Raw genomic sequence first — 14,344 nt, forward strand, 5'->3', positions numbered from 1 at the left:
AGGACGAGGACGAGAAGCAGGAGGACGAGGAGGAGGAGGCTGAAGAGGATGACGAGGAGGACGAGGAGGAGGAGGACGAGGAGGAAGAGGACGAGGCGGAGGAGGATGAGGACGAGGAGGACGAGGACGAGGAAGAGGACGAGGAGGACGAGGAAGAGGAAGAGGATGAGCAGGAGGAGGAGGAGGAGGAGGACGAGGAGGAGGACAAAGAGGAGGAGGAGGACGAGGAGGAGGAGGAGGAGGACAAAGAGAAGGAGGAGGACGAGGAAGAGGAGGACGAGGAGGAGGACGAGGAGGAGGAGGAGGAGAAGGAAAGGAGGAGGAGGAGGAGGAGGAGGAGGAGGAGCACGAGGAGGAGGAGAAGGAGGAGGAGGAGGAGGAGGATGATGAGGAGGAGGAGGATGACGAGGATGAGGAGGAGGAGGAGAAGGACGAGGAGGAGGAGGAGGACGAGGACAAGGAGGATGAGGAGTAGGAGGATGAGGATGAAGAGGAGGAGGACGAGGATGAGGACGAGGACGAGGAGGGGGAGGACGAGGAGGAGGAAGAGGATGAGGAGGGGGAGGACGACGACGAGGACGTGGATGAAGTTTACTAGGAGGAGGAGGAGGAGGAGGATGAGGACGAGGAGGAGGATGACGAGGACGAGGAGGAGGAGGAGAAGGACGAGGAGGAGGAGGAGGACGATGACAAGGTTGTGTAGGACGAGGAGGAGAAGGATGACGCTGAGGAAAAGGATGAAGATGCAGATGACAAGGAGGATGAGGAGTAGGACGAGGAGGAGGACGCGGAGGAGGACGTGGAGGAGGAGGAGGAGGAAGAGAAGAATTACGATGATGAGGAGGATGAGGAGGAGGACAATGACAAGGAGGATGAGGAGGGGGAGGAGAAAGGAGAGGAGGAGGAGGATGACAAGGACTAGGGCAAGTATAAGGAAGATGGGGAGGAGGAGGAGAACAAGGAAGAGGAGGAGGCAGAGAAGCATGAAGAGGAGGAATAGGAGGAGGAAGAGAGAGGACCAGGACATGGAGGATTATGAGGTTGAGGAGGAGGTGGACAACGAGGAGGAGGAGGAGGAGAAGAAGGATGAGGACGAGGACGAGTAGGAGAAGGATGAGGATGAGGAAAAGGATGAAGATGCAGAGGACAATGAGGACGAGGAAGAGGAGGAGAAAGAAGATGAACAGGAGGAGGAGGAGGACAAGGAGGCGAATAAAGAGGAGGAGGACAAGGATGAGGAGGACCAGGAGGAGAAGGACGAGGAGGATGAGGATGAGCAGGTTCGGGAGGATGAGGAGGAGGAACAAGAGGAAGATGAGGAGGAGGAGAAGGAGGAGAATGAGGATGAGGTGGACAATGAGGAGGATGAGGAGGATAAGGATGCGGAGGATAAGGAGGAGGAGGATGAGGAGGAGGACAAGGATGAGGAAAAGGACAAGGATGAGGAGGACAAGGAGGACGAGGAGGACAAGGAGGACAAGGAGGAGGAGGACGAGGAAGACGAGGAGGAGGAGGAGGAATAGGAGGATAAAGAGGATGAGAATGAGGATGTGTAGGGGGACATTGAGGAGGAGGAGGATAAGGATGAGCAGGACAAGGAGGTGGAGGAGGAGGGGGAGGACTAGGATGACAAGGAGGACAAGGAGGACGAGGATGAGGAGGAGGAGGAGGAGGAGGAGGAGGACGTGTAAATGGAGGATGAGGACGAGGAGGAGTGCGGGGGTTTGTAATTTTCCCTTCTTTCCCCCATAAACCCTGCCCCTTTCTTATGCGTTCCTTTTGTAAATAGTGACAGGAGACAAGTCCATTCTATAATGTCAACAAGTCTCAGTTTATTCCAAGCACACATGTACAGTTATACCCGTTATAATGAAGCTCATGCATATTGCAAAACTTAGGCTCATCATTGGTGTATTAAAAACAGGTCAACCCCGCCTTTGGAGCTTTCTAAGCTTGCTTTGTTTTCCCTTACATTTATCTTTTTGCTGACCATTCTACTGTTGGGAACCAGCTTACCCAAGGACATAAGATATTATTGCTACATCTGCTATTGCTGCACTATGCAATTTTCAGCTACTGCTTCACTAACTGCACGTAGTCATGTCCTTTCTCACGAAGCCATTCATCCACAAAACTCTCCACATTTCTTATCAGTCATGCTGTGACATTCAATGGTTCATTATCAGCAAATGTCTGTCCTGAGGGAGGATTGATTGTGGAAGAGATAAGGAAAAACTGCCCACTTAACACAGGACAACTGCCATACAGATGGCAAATAGAACACATCTTGCTTTTCAGTCTGGGACAGGAGGACACAAACAAAATCAGCTGAGAAGGCAGCACTCTGAAAATCAAATCAGAACTGACAGAAAATGAATGGCACAGAAATCAATAATTCTGATAGTTTTACTTATTATCAAAATAAATCACACCCACCCAGCCCCAAACAATCCTGACCCCACACCCTCAAATTTGGATCTCACTTCTCCCGATCACCTTCCAACCCCATCTCATCCTGGAGGCTGTGGAATTGAGCAATTTTAGCATGGGACTGAGGTGAGAACCAGCCATTTTGAGGTGGGATTGAGTCACTTTGAGGTGACAGACAAATCCACTTTGGGTTTTGGAGTGCAAAGATATGGAGAATACTACCAGATATCCCCCAAGAACCCACAAATCCTCCAGAATATGTTCCCAAACAGTAAAGTCCACCTCAAATACCTCTTAAATGGTGGGACTTCTGACATCTCTGGTCAATACTCTTTTTAGTAATTTTTCAGGTGTTTTTAAGTGATAAAGACAAGTCGGAAGTAAATTAGGGCCAAACCAAAACCAGAGACCCCTTGAGCATCTCCTGGACACTGGACAAAACAAACTCAGCAGAAATCAAATTTAACCCTCCATAAAATGCCTTGAGGAAGATTTGCTCTTCCCACAAGTCATTTCTGATGGAAACACAAATAAATCCCAAACATTAATAGACCAACAACAGAAGCAATTCTCTGGCAATTCCAAATTTCATCAGTTCCAGCACAGCTCCAGCTCAGATGCTGGCAGGTTCCAAAAAAAAAAAACCAAACATGGAAATTTGGCCCAATACAGATTATTAAAAGGAAGGGAAAGGTCTGTGTAACTTTCACAAAGGTGACAGGGACCAAGAAAATAATGCTTCTTCCCCCAAAGCCCATGAATTCAGGAGTTATTTGGGAATTTAGCTACTTGAGCTGGGCTTCTTGTAGGATTTAAGTAGCCTTGTGTTCCTCACCGGGTGGTGAATGATCCTTGTCAGTCTTGCTGGTATCATTTGGTCCCTTTCCTCCAGTGATTTTAACAGACTTTTCAAAGAAGGACAACAAAATATTTTCTTTACACTGGCCACCCACAAGAGCTATTTTCCTCATAAGTTCTCCCTAAAGTCACTCAGAGGAAGCTGCATCCAAGTTTCCAAAAGTTCCTCCAGAAAGAGCCACAAGCTCCTCAGAGGAGAGAAACATGCTGTTGTCAAAGGCACCTGGGGTCAGACAACAGAGCCCTGAACTCACTGTGTAAAATAATGTTGCAATCTGGATAATGAAATTGTTAGAGAGATGCCTCTGCCCCGATTAAGGTGCTAACAAGATCAATTCCAAAGTGGATTTTATTGAACAGTAAATGTGAGGTAGAGAGAGATGGAAAGAAAAAAGAAGAGAGCAAGGGAGTGACAGGGACAGAGATCTCCCCTGGTGCGGGGCAAGTGTGACATTGTCCCCTGTGTGCGTGGCCTTCCCAGGGTGGGGGTTTTACACCTGAGCCAGTTTGGGTAAGGGGGGTGGTGTTCACCCCCCACCCCGAGCAGGGATTGCCTCACTGTTTCAGGTTACAGTGTCAGATGTAACCAAAAGTGTTTTCAGTCCCTATCTCCAAAAACTGTTATCAACAGGTGGGGCAGTGTTCTTTATCTCTTCCATGGCTCAGCCCTGATAACACCCTCCAGGGGCCATCTTCTCTTAATGGGCCATTGAGTGTCACTGCAGGACTGATAAAATTACATCATCCCATTGTGGGATGCTCCGCCCAGGGGGAGGAACCAAGAATTCCTGCCTAGATATAATCTCACCATTTGCAATACCACAACCACCTTGCCTACTGGATTCCCAGAGGACAAGAGCTCCATAACCACCACTGGACCTGCAAGGAAGACCAGACCCTTCTACAGGATCACGGCTTTGACAGAATCACGTTCATCACTCAAGCTGGGCTGCAGCCACCATTTCATCAGACTGCTACCACCACCCTGAGCAACGGGGTGTCCGGTTATATCCTGACTCTGTCAGGTTAAGCCAGTGTTTCTCTATCATTGCCTTGATCTTAATTTTCTTACTCAATTGTGATTCTGGCTTAGACTCTCTCCCTGTTTTGCTTTGATACAGTACAAAACTCACTGTGCTCATCCCTTGTTTTCCTCCCAAAACAGGATTTCCCATCCCAAAACCTTCACGAAATGGAGAAGGAGGCTGCGAGGAAGAGGAAGGAGCCCTGGGACACCGAGGCGGGTGAGGAGGAAGTCAGATCCCCTTTCCCCCTCTCTCCTGCTCCATCTCCCAGCCCAGCACGGCCCCCGGCTGCAGGACAGCCCCGCTGCCGGTGCCCTCCTGCCGGGGATGCACTGGGGGGATCTCCTTGCCCTTCCCTCTGGCACGGAGGCAAATCCCATCCTCTCCTTGTCCTTCCTCCCCCAGAGCAGGAGCTGAGGATGGAGAGCTGGGAGGACAAATCCCCATGGCAAAACCTTGTGGAAGACGCTGTTTTGAGTGGCTCCATGGTGCAGGAACCCAATGGGAGCTGCACGAGGAGGGGCTGCAAACGCAGATCGAGGGGATCTGAGGAGGAAAGATGCGCTCTGGTCCAGGAAGGTGGGCAGAGCTTCAGCCAGAGCTCAGGGCTGGTGGTCCCTGAGCAGCTTCATGATGAGGAGAAGCCCCATAAGTGCTCAGAGTGTGGGAAGAGCTTCAGGTCAAACTCCAACCTGATCCAGCACCAGAGGATCCACACTGGGGAGAAGCCCTATGAGTGTGAGGAATGTGGGAAGAGCTTTTTGTCAAATTCCAACATGATCCAGCACAAGAGGATTCACACTGGGGAGAGGCCCTACGAGTGTGGGGAATGTGGGAAGAGCTTCAGGCAGATCTCCCACCTGAGCAGCCACAAGAGGATCCACACTGGGGAAAGGCCCTATGAGTGTAGGGAGTGTGGGAAGAGCTTCAGGCAGTGTGGTGCCCTGATTGTCCACCAGAAGATCCACACTAGGGAGTGACCCTACGAGTGTTCCAAGTGTGGGAAGGGGTTTCAGACTCGCTCCTATCTCCTCTTGCACTATCGAGCTCATACAGATGAGAGGCCCTTCCTCTGCCCTGACTGCGGGAAGGGCTTCAAGCACAACTCCTCCCTTGTCAAGCACCGGCGCATCCACACTGGTGAGAGGCCCTACGGGTGTCCCCAGTGTGGGAAGAGCTTCACCCAGAGCTCTCACTTGACCAGACACCAACAGAGGCACCAGTAAGGGAAGCCCCAAGAGTGTCCCGCCTGCAGGAAGAGCTTCGTGCTCTGCTCCAGCTCCATCCCCCACTGCAGGACCCACATTGGGCACAGGTCTGGTGACCCACATTCCCTGTGATCAATGTTGGGAACACACCTGACTGGTTATCCTTTTGGTTTGGCCCTAATTTTCCTCTGATTCATCTTTATTCTTCAAACACAGCCAAAACAGGGTTAAATTAAAGAAACTGATCAAAAATATCTGAAGTGTCACCATTTCACAGGAGTTTTAGGGGGAATTTAGGATTTGGGGACGCATTCTGTGTGGAGTGCCCCTGTTGCTAAGAGGCAGGAGTTTGATCTCACCCTTCTTGTGTTGCCAATAACTCCTCCCTTGACCCAAACCCAAACTCCACCCCTGGGATACCCTATACAAATCCCATGGCTCTGCCTTTGCCCTGTCTTTCGGTGATAAGAAATGGATTTTGGAGTTTTTTGAAACCAAGATACATCTCATTTGTTCCTGCCGCCAGCAGCTGCACTCACCCTGGACACCATGAACTCAACTTCTGGAGGATTTGTGGGTTCTGGGGTGATTTTGGGCAGTGTTCTCCACCTCTTTGCATTTCAAAAGCCAAGAGGGATGAATTTGTCACCACAAAACCACTCAATCCCACTGAAAATAACTGGATTTTAAACTATAAAGGCACAATCCCACCTCAAATTGCTTGTTCCCCCTCAAAAAAACCCTCAATCCCACACAAAGCTCACTCGATTCCAAAGCTGCCAGGGTGAGATGGGGTTGGGAGGAGATTGAAAGAAGTGGGATTCCATTTTGGAGTGGTGGGATGGGGATTGTGTGGGGCTGGGTGGCTGGGATGTATCTGATAGCAAATAAAACTTTCAGAGTTAATGATGTTTTTCCCATTCATTTTCAGTCAGTTCTATTTCCAGAGTGGCTCCTTCTCAGCTGTTTAAATTCTTATAAAAATCCTTTTTTAAAAATCGTCTAACCCAAACAATCCAAAAACCAATATCCATATAAAACCACCCATCTGCAATTATATTTCTTAAAACCATTTTAATTTTTTTAGAGTGTTTAAGGGTGCTATTAAAGTTTAATTGTTTGGTTAAATTGTATGAGACATTACAGTGGTGTTTGTTTTCGTGTTTAGTATATTTGTAGTATGAATTGTTTTACTCAGGTGTGTTCGAGTGTATGTTTAGATTGGCCGGTGCTGCGAGAGGCGCTGGGCTCTGCCTGGCAACTGATGAGTCAGAGCCGTCCCGGGCGCTGATTGGCTGAAAATCGCCAGGCGGGACCAGCGCCGAGTTCCTGCCTGGGAACTGAATCGTCATCAACGCCGCGCGCTCTGATTGGCCAGGATCTGCTTCGGGGCGGGGCCGGGAGGAACTGGGGACCCCCAGGAGCCCCCCGGGTTTGGGGGTTTCCATCCCCCCTCGGCCCCCGGGGCGGCCTTGGGGCCACCCCAACACCCCAAAATGGGGAGGGTCCCCGGAGCCGCTTGGAAGTCCCAAAAATGGGCTGGAAGCGGCAGGAGCCGCCCCAAGAAGGGATTGAAGGGTCCGGTCCGGGAATGGCTCCGATCCGGATTGGGGCGGGCTGGGATTGAGGGAGGGTCCGGTCAGCGGCTGCGGAGGGGCTGGGATTGGGGAGGGGTCCGGGATTGAGGGGATGGGTCCATTCCGGGACTGGGGCAGGATCGCTCCCTGGGGGTGGGCTCCATTATTGAGTCAGGGTCTCTCCCCTTCCCGATCCCAATCCCGTTCCCTGATCCTGTTCCCGATCCCATTCCCATTTCTGTTCCCCTTCCCGGGCCAGTTCCCGATCCCGATCTCATTCCTAACCCCATTACACTCCCACTCCGGATCCCGATCCCATTCCCGTTCCTGTTCTCGATCCCGATCCCACCGCTGTTTCCAGGGAATGGCTCCTATCCCAACCCCGACGCCAAACCCGGGGGGTCAAACACTGGGGTCAAACACCCCAAATCCCAACACTGAGAGGGGGGAGGTCAAACACCCCCAAACCCAAACTCTGGGATGTCAACCTCCCCCCTACCCCAAACCCCCCAAATCCCAGATCCTGGGGTGTCAAACACTCCCCAGTTCCCAAAAGATGGTGTTAAATCCTCCTGACCCGAAATCCTGGGGTTCAAAATATTTGGGGTGTCCAACACCCCCAATTCCCAAAGTCTGGGGTCAAATACCCCAAATCCCAAATCCTGATGTGTCAAACACCCCCAGCCCCCAATGTTTGGGGTTAAAACCCCCAAGACCCGACTCCTGGGCTTTGAAATATCTGGGTTGTCCAACCCTCCTCCTCATCAAAGTTTGGGGTCAAACCCCTCAATTCCCAAACTTTGGGATCAATCCCCCCCAATCCCAAACCCTGGGGTGTCAAATCCCCCTGATCTCCCCCACTTTGAGGTTAAATCCCCCAAAATCAGTTGGTCAACCCCCCAAGTTTCCAAATTTTTGGGTCTAAACCCCCAAACCCCAAATCCTGGGGGTTGAAACACCTGGTTTGCCAACCACCCTGACCCAAACATTTGGGGATGAAACCCCCTGATTCCCAAATCTTGGGAAAAAAAAAAAACAAGATCCCAAACCCTGGGGTGTCAAGCTCCCCCAGTTCCCAAAGTTTGGGATCAAAAACTCCCAAACCCCGAGGTGTCAAACCCCCCTAAACCCCAAATTTTAGGATCAATCCTCCCAGTCCCCAAAGTTTGGGGTCATGACCCCCCCCCCCTCCCCCCACAAATGTGGGGCCTGTGGGACCGAGGGACCATTGTGACACCACAGGGCCTCAGGGAACCATGGAGACCATTATGACTCTTTGGGGTGTCATGGGACCAAGGGACCATTGTGATATGGTGAGACCCCAGGGAGCCAATGGTCCATTGTGACATTACAAGGCCTCATGGAATCATGGAGACACCATTAAGAGACTGCACAACCTCATGGAACCAAGGGGCCATTGTGCCTCTGTGGGGCACCATGGAACCAAGGATTCCATTGTGACACTGAGGGGACTCATGGGATCATGGAAACCATTGGGACACTATGAGCCCCCATGGAATAAGGAAAGCATTGTGACACTGTGAGGCCTCATGGCACCAGTGAGACCATTGTGACCCTGGGGGTCCCCACAGAACCAAGAGGACCATTGTGACACTGTGGGGCCTCGTGAAACCAAGAGGCCTTTGTGACACTGCAGGGCTGCAGGGAACCAAAGGTCCATTGTGACACTGCAGGGCCTCGTGTCATCAGTGTTCCATTGTGACACTGAGGAGCCAAAGGAGACCATTGTGACACTGCAAATTCCAGGGTCCAAAGATCCATTGTGACATTGTGGCCTCATGGAACAGAGGAGTCCGTGACACTGTGGGGCCTGGGGAACCACGGAGACCACTGGGACACTGCGGGGCCCCAGGGAACCAAGGGAACATGGAACAGGTCTGGCTGGTTTGGCCTCCAGGGGCTGCCTGACAGCTTGGCACCTGCAGGGTCTCTTCTCATCTGCTATTGAAGCACTGGGGCTCGGGGCTTTCTTTCCTATGGAAAAGAACTCTCCTTCTCCTCCAGGTGTCCATGGCCAGAATTCAGATTTCATCTCTATTTCCTTATATCCAGGGATTGTTCCCATGGACATATTGCCAGGAAAAATCAGGCTGGCAGTCATTTCTTAAGGGTCACTGCTTACCTGTCCACAAAAGACTAGGGAAGGCTCCATGCTTTCCCTCCTATGGGGAAGAACTGTCCTGCTTCTCCAGATGCCCATGGGCAAAATTTGGATTCTGTCTCCAAAATTCCCTATATCCAGAGACTGCTCCCAGACAAAATCTGCCATTCCTGCCAAGTCTGGCTGGCCTTGGCCTAATGAGGCTCTCACCTGACTTCCTATGCACTAGGGCTCTATGCTTTCCTTCCTATGGAAAAGAACTGTCCCTCTCCTGCAGGTGGTCATGGCCAGAATTGGAATTTCACCTCCAAGTGCAGATTGTGACAGACTGGAGGTGATTGTTGGCTGGAAACATTTCATGTGTGAGGGAGGAAAGGGCAGGTCCACCCTTGCCCTGCCCTGGAACCCCAGCCCTGCCCTGCCCTGGAACCCCAATCCCCCCAGAGCCTCTATCCCAGCCCAGCAGTGTCTGCCAGTCCCTGGCACAGCACAGGCAATGCTCCACAGCCACCTCTGGAGCCCCAGCCCAGCTCCTGAGTGACCAAATGACCCCAAGTCCCACCTGGGGAAGGGCCCAGGAAGACCAAGGGGTATTTAAGGCTGACCACAAGGCAAGCACACATCTTGACCTTACCTCCTCTTGGAATTTCCATCTGAACACTGCTGGAATCCAGGCGTTGGTAGATGAGTGTGTGCTTCTCTCTGTGTATCTTATTTTTCTCTCTTTCTGTATCTACTTCTTCTATTTCTGTACTCTTGCAAATATTGATTAACTTAAAATTGAACAGGCTTAGAGTTTGTGAAGCTGAGTGGGCCAAGTTAATGCTTTGAGAAGTTTTGTTGTTGTTGTTGTTGTTGTTGATTGATTGCTATATTAAAACGTTTGCCAAAGTTTCTCTGATTTTCTAAATTTCCCAGTAAAAGCTGGTTTGTTGTTTAGAGCTCCTGAGAAACTCCTGATAATATTGCTTCAGTACATCCAAATCAGAGGACACAGATTATTATCATTCCTTTTAAATGTCTCCATTAGAGAGTTAAATGTCTCCTTGGTGCCACAGGGTCACACTGGCCCCTTGTTTCCATGGGGCCCTGCAGTGTCACACTGGTGGTGTCATATTGGATCCTTGGTTCCATGAGGCCCAGATGTGTCACGCCGGCCTCTTGTTTCCATGGGGCTCCATAGTGTCACAATGGTCCCTTGCTTCCATGAGGCCTTGCAGGGTCACAGGGGTCTCCTTGGGGCCACAGGATCACAATGGACCCTTGGTTCCATGGGCACTCACAGTGTCAGAAGGGTCTCCTTGGCTCCATGGGGCCCTGCAGAGCCCCTTGATTCAACGAGGCCTCAAAGTGTCAGAATGGCCTCCAGGATTCCAATGGGACCCACAATGTCACAATGGACCTTTGGTTCCGTGGGGTCCCACACTGTTCCATGAATCCTTAGTTCCATGGGACCTGTAGCTCCTTGGTTCCATGGTGCCATTCAGTGTGACAACTGCCCCTTGGCCTGCCAACACTCCATAGTGTCACAACGGCCCCTCGGTTCAATGGGGCCTTGTGGTGTCACAATGGCTCAGTGAGGCCTTTAGTGTCACAAGAGTGTCCCTGATTCCATGAGTGTTGGAACCCTGGATGCTGAGAATGTTAAACTGGCTGTGCTGAAAGGCACAGACTTGCAAGGGAACACTGCATTTGACCTGAGGCTGTGAAGAAGGCTTCCAAAATTGATTAATAGCACTGGGGTTACGGGTGCGTAGTGGGTTAGAGGTGTATACTACCACAGGGTGGAAAAATTAGAGTTTGGGGGTTTAGAACATAGTAATAAATATGAAGCAAGATGGAGGTTTTAGGGTGGAGACAGGTTCTTCTCATTTACCTTCTTCTTACCTCCTTCTTCATGGGTTTGGGTGATATTTTGTGATTGGACAGAAAAGTCTGCACTGCTGGCTTCGAGGGATCAGTTATTGGGTCAAAAGGGAAAATAATTTCGGTGTAATTTCTTGATTGGATAGTTTTAAAAGACCTTGTAACAAGAGATATTTGGCCATTTTGTGACTTGCTAATGAAAGACTGCAGAACTCAGTTGTGAGGCTGCAACACTGATAAGAAACAAGAAGAACCTGAGTCTGAACACGAACTACCCTCTCAAGTACCTTCAATCCTGATCACAACACAGGTAGAAAAAACAAGCAGAGCACCCACACCTAAGGCCTGGCCGTGTGACAACAGACCATTGGTGTCACTGAGCCCCACAGTGTCACGATGGTCCCCTTGGCCCCACGAGGCTCTGAAGTGCCACAGAGGCCCTTTGGTTTCACAAGGCCTCAAAATGTAGAAATGGTCTCCATGGTCCCATGAGGCCCTGCTGGGTCACAATGGACCTTTGGTTCCAGGATGCCCCAGAGTGACACAATGGTGACACAATGGTTCCATTGGACCCTTCATCCCATGGAGACCCACAGTGTTCACTGCAGTCCCCTTGGTTCTATGAGGCCCTGCCATGCTCTTTGGCCCCTTGGTTCCAGTGGGTCCCAAAGTGTCAGAACAGTCTCCATGATTCCATGAGGCCCCACAAAGTCACTGTGCTCCCCTTGGTTCCACAGGGCCCCACAGTGTCACAATGGACTCTTGGCTCCATGAGGTGCCACGCTGTGTCACAATGGCTCATGGTTCCATGAGGCCACACAGTTTAAAAATGCTCCCTTGGTTCCATGAGGCCTCGCTGTGTCACAATGGACTTGGAGTTCCATGAGCTTTCCTACTGCCAAAAACAGTCTCCCTGGTTCCACAGTGTCACCATGGTCCCATTGTTCCATGAGGTTCCATGGCAGAACCTTGGTTCCATGGCCACCTTGGTTCCGTGTGATCTTGCAGTGTCACCATGGACCTGTGGTTCCACGAGGCCTTGCTGTGTCAGAATGGCCACTTGGTTCCAAGAGGTTTCTCAGGGTCACAATGGTCTCCTTGGATCCGTGGTATCACAATGGGCCATTGGTTCAATGTGGCCCCAGGGTGCCAAAATGGATTTGGGTTCCATGGGGTTCCTCTGTGTCACCATGGACCCTTTGTTCCATGAGTTCGCACAGAGTCACAGCTGACTCCTGGGTTCTGTGAGGCCCCATGGCCACCAAATCTCTGAAATATCAGAACAAGACTCCTTAACACTAATTTGCTATTTAAGAGGGGATCATTTATTCAGGCCTTGGGTCTAGTGAGGGATAACTCCTAACCGTATGTGGACATGTAACTCTACCTGTGTGTTGCTTATACACAGTCGCTAAATGTGTATTACAATTTACCCATTTCCATAAAACCCACCCGAAGTTCCCAGGTTCAGTCCTTGCTTTTTGTATCACTGCACCCTTGAGCCAGATGTCTTCTACACTTCCAACTGTCCTTGCTGGAAAAGCAGCTCCTGCACACGCTGTTCCTGTGTTAAAAGTTCCCAGGCAAGGTAAAAATGGAATAAACCCTTTTGGTATCAGCCCAAGGCTTTGTGTGTCCAGGCAGGGGCAGCAGGAGGCAGAGCTGCCAGCAAAGGAAGGGCCAGCGAGGTGGGGCAGCCAGGGGTGACGACAGCCTGCAGGGACAGAGGCGCAGGGCAGGGACACCGTGGGACAGCCTGGGCTGCAGAGGGCTCAGGGATGTGCAGCAGCTGCAAGGCCCTGACAGAGCCAACCTGTGCAGCCCTTTGGCCATGGCTGCTGGCCCTGGGCCTGAGGCCACCAGGGGACAAGTGACCCTTGCAGCCCTGGGGCCTCAGTGCCTCCTTGTCCCTGCTCAGCAGCCTGGCAGGGGCCGCCCCATGGTCCTGCCCTTGGCACTGCACATCCCCACATGCCAGTGCCCATCCCGAGAAGAGCCCTGAGCAATGAGGGAGGGACAGGATCTGCCTTGCCAGGGGCTGGGGCTCAGGCCTGGGCCCTTTGCATTCCTGAAACACATCCAGGTTTGCTCAGCACCAGAGCCACCTTCCCCTTGCTTGTCCCCAGCTGTCATCACTGCCTCCAGTGTTCTGCTCTGACTGGAACCTGGGGACACTTTCTCAGTCCTGTTCCTCAGTGGGACCCATTAAAACTTCAAGAAACTTTGGAGTTTAAATTTAGCTTTGAGTTCTTGAGAAGTTTTTTGAAGACACTCTCAGGGACTGAGTCTGATGTAAACAACACCAAAGCCCTGAGAGGGTCATTAAAGTTTTCCTCTTCCAGTTGTGGAGAAAGATTTCAAAGAGCTTGTAAGAAATACACATTCCTGTTTTAAAGGGTGTATTTTATTACATTTCTCTTTAGATCAGAGGCGATTGCAGCATTCTGTGATTGATATTGAGCCAGGGTCTCCCCTCAGGAGCTCTGGCCTGCTCAGAGAAGCTGTGCCCTGAGCTCTGGCCCGGCGTGGACAACCTTGCTCCACATTGCCCCAGCCCATCCTGTCTGTCCTCACTCACCTGGGACCTGCTGTGCCTGCAGAGCTGGCTGCACCCAGCCTAAGAGGGGCTTTCCCTTTTTCTATGTTTGGAACAATCTAAAACCCCTGAGTTTCCCCATGGAAACAGACACCCTCCTCAGGTGTGTGCCAGCCCAAGGTGCCACCAAAACCACTCCAGACTGGCCCTGGGCCAGCTGTGAGGGTGGATCATCAGCCCAAACTGCACTGGGCACTGCAAGGGGCTGTGGCCATGGGCACTGCACTGACCCCACTGCTGGGTTTGGCTGCCACGGCAGCCCTGAGAAATGAAGCTGTCCTTGGAAACACTGGGGAGGACTGGGACATACTGGGGAATACTGGGAATGCTGTGGGAGACACTGGGACATACTGGGAGTGATGCTGTGGAGGGCTGGGACAGCCTGGGAACATGAGGAATGCTGAGGGGGAATCTGGGTGGGCTGGGATGGACTTGGGGGTACACTGGGACACACTGGGACATACTGGGAGTGAAACTGGGAGTGAAACTGGGGGATACTGGGACAAACTAGGGACATTGCGGGGAAGACTGGGCAACACTGGGGCATACTGTGGATGACATTGGGAGGAACTGGGAGGGCCTGGGAATAAACTCAGGTGTATTGGGAGGGACTGGGCTGTACTGGGAGGGACTGGAGGGGCACTGGGTTTTGTACTGGGCTG

At 51.5% G+C, this 14,344-nt stretch overlaps 1 protein-coding gene and 1 pseudogene across 1 annotated transcript in view; one reads left to right on the plus strand and one right to left on the minus strand.

Annotated features, from left to right (window-relative positions):
* The window catches only part of LOC146763998 (uncharacterized), a 330,063-nt gene that overhangs the window by 64,698 nt on the left and 251,021 nt on the right, over positions 1 to 14,344 (minus strand). The window lies entirely within an intron of this gene.
* LOC146763999 (uncharacterized) lies at positions 4,799 to 5,963 on the plus strand (annotated as a pseudogene).

This window comes from Lonchura striata, chromosome 36, assembly GCF_050655825.1.
Source record: "Lonchura striata isolate lonStrDom1 chromosome 36, ASM5065582v1, whole genome shotgun sequence".
In the NCBI taxonomy this organism is placed as follows: Eukaryota; Metazoa; Chordata; class Aves; order Passeriformes; family Estrildidae; genus Lonchura; species Lonchura striata.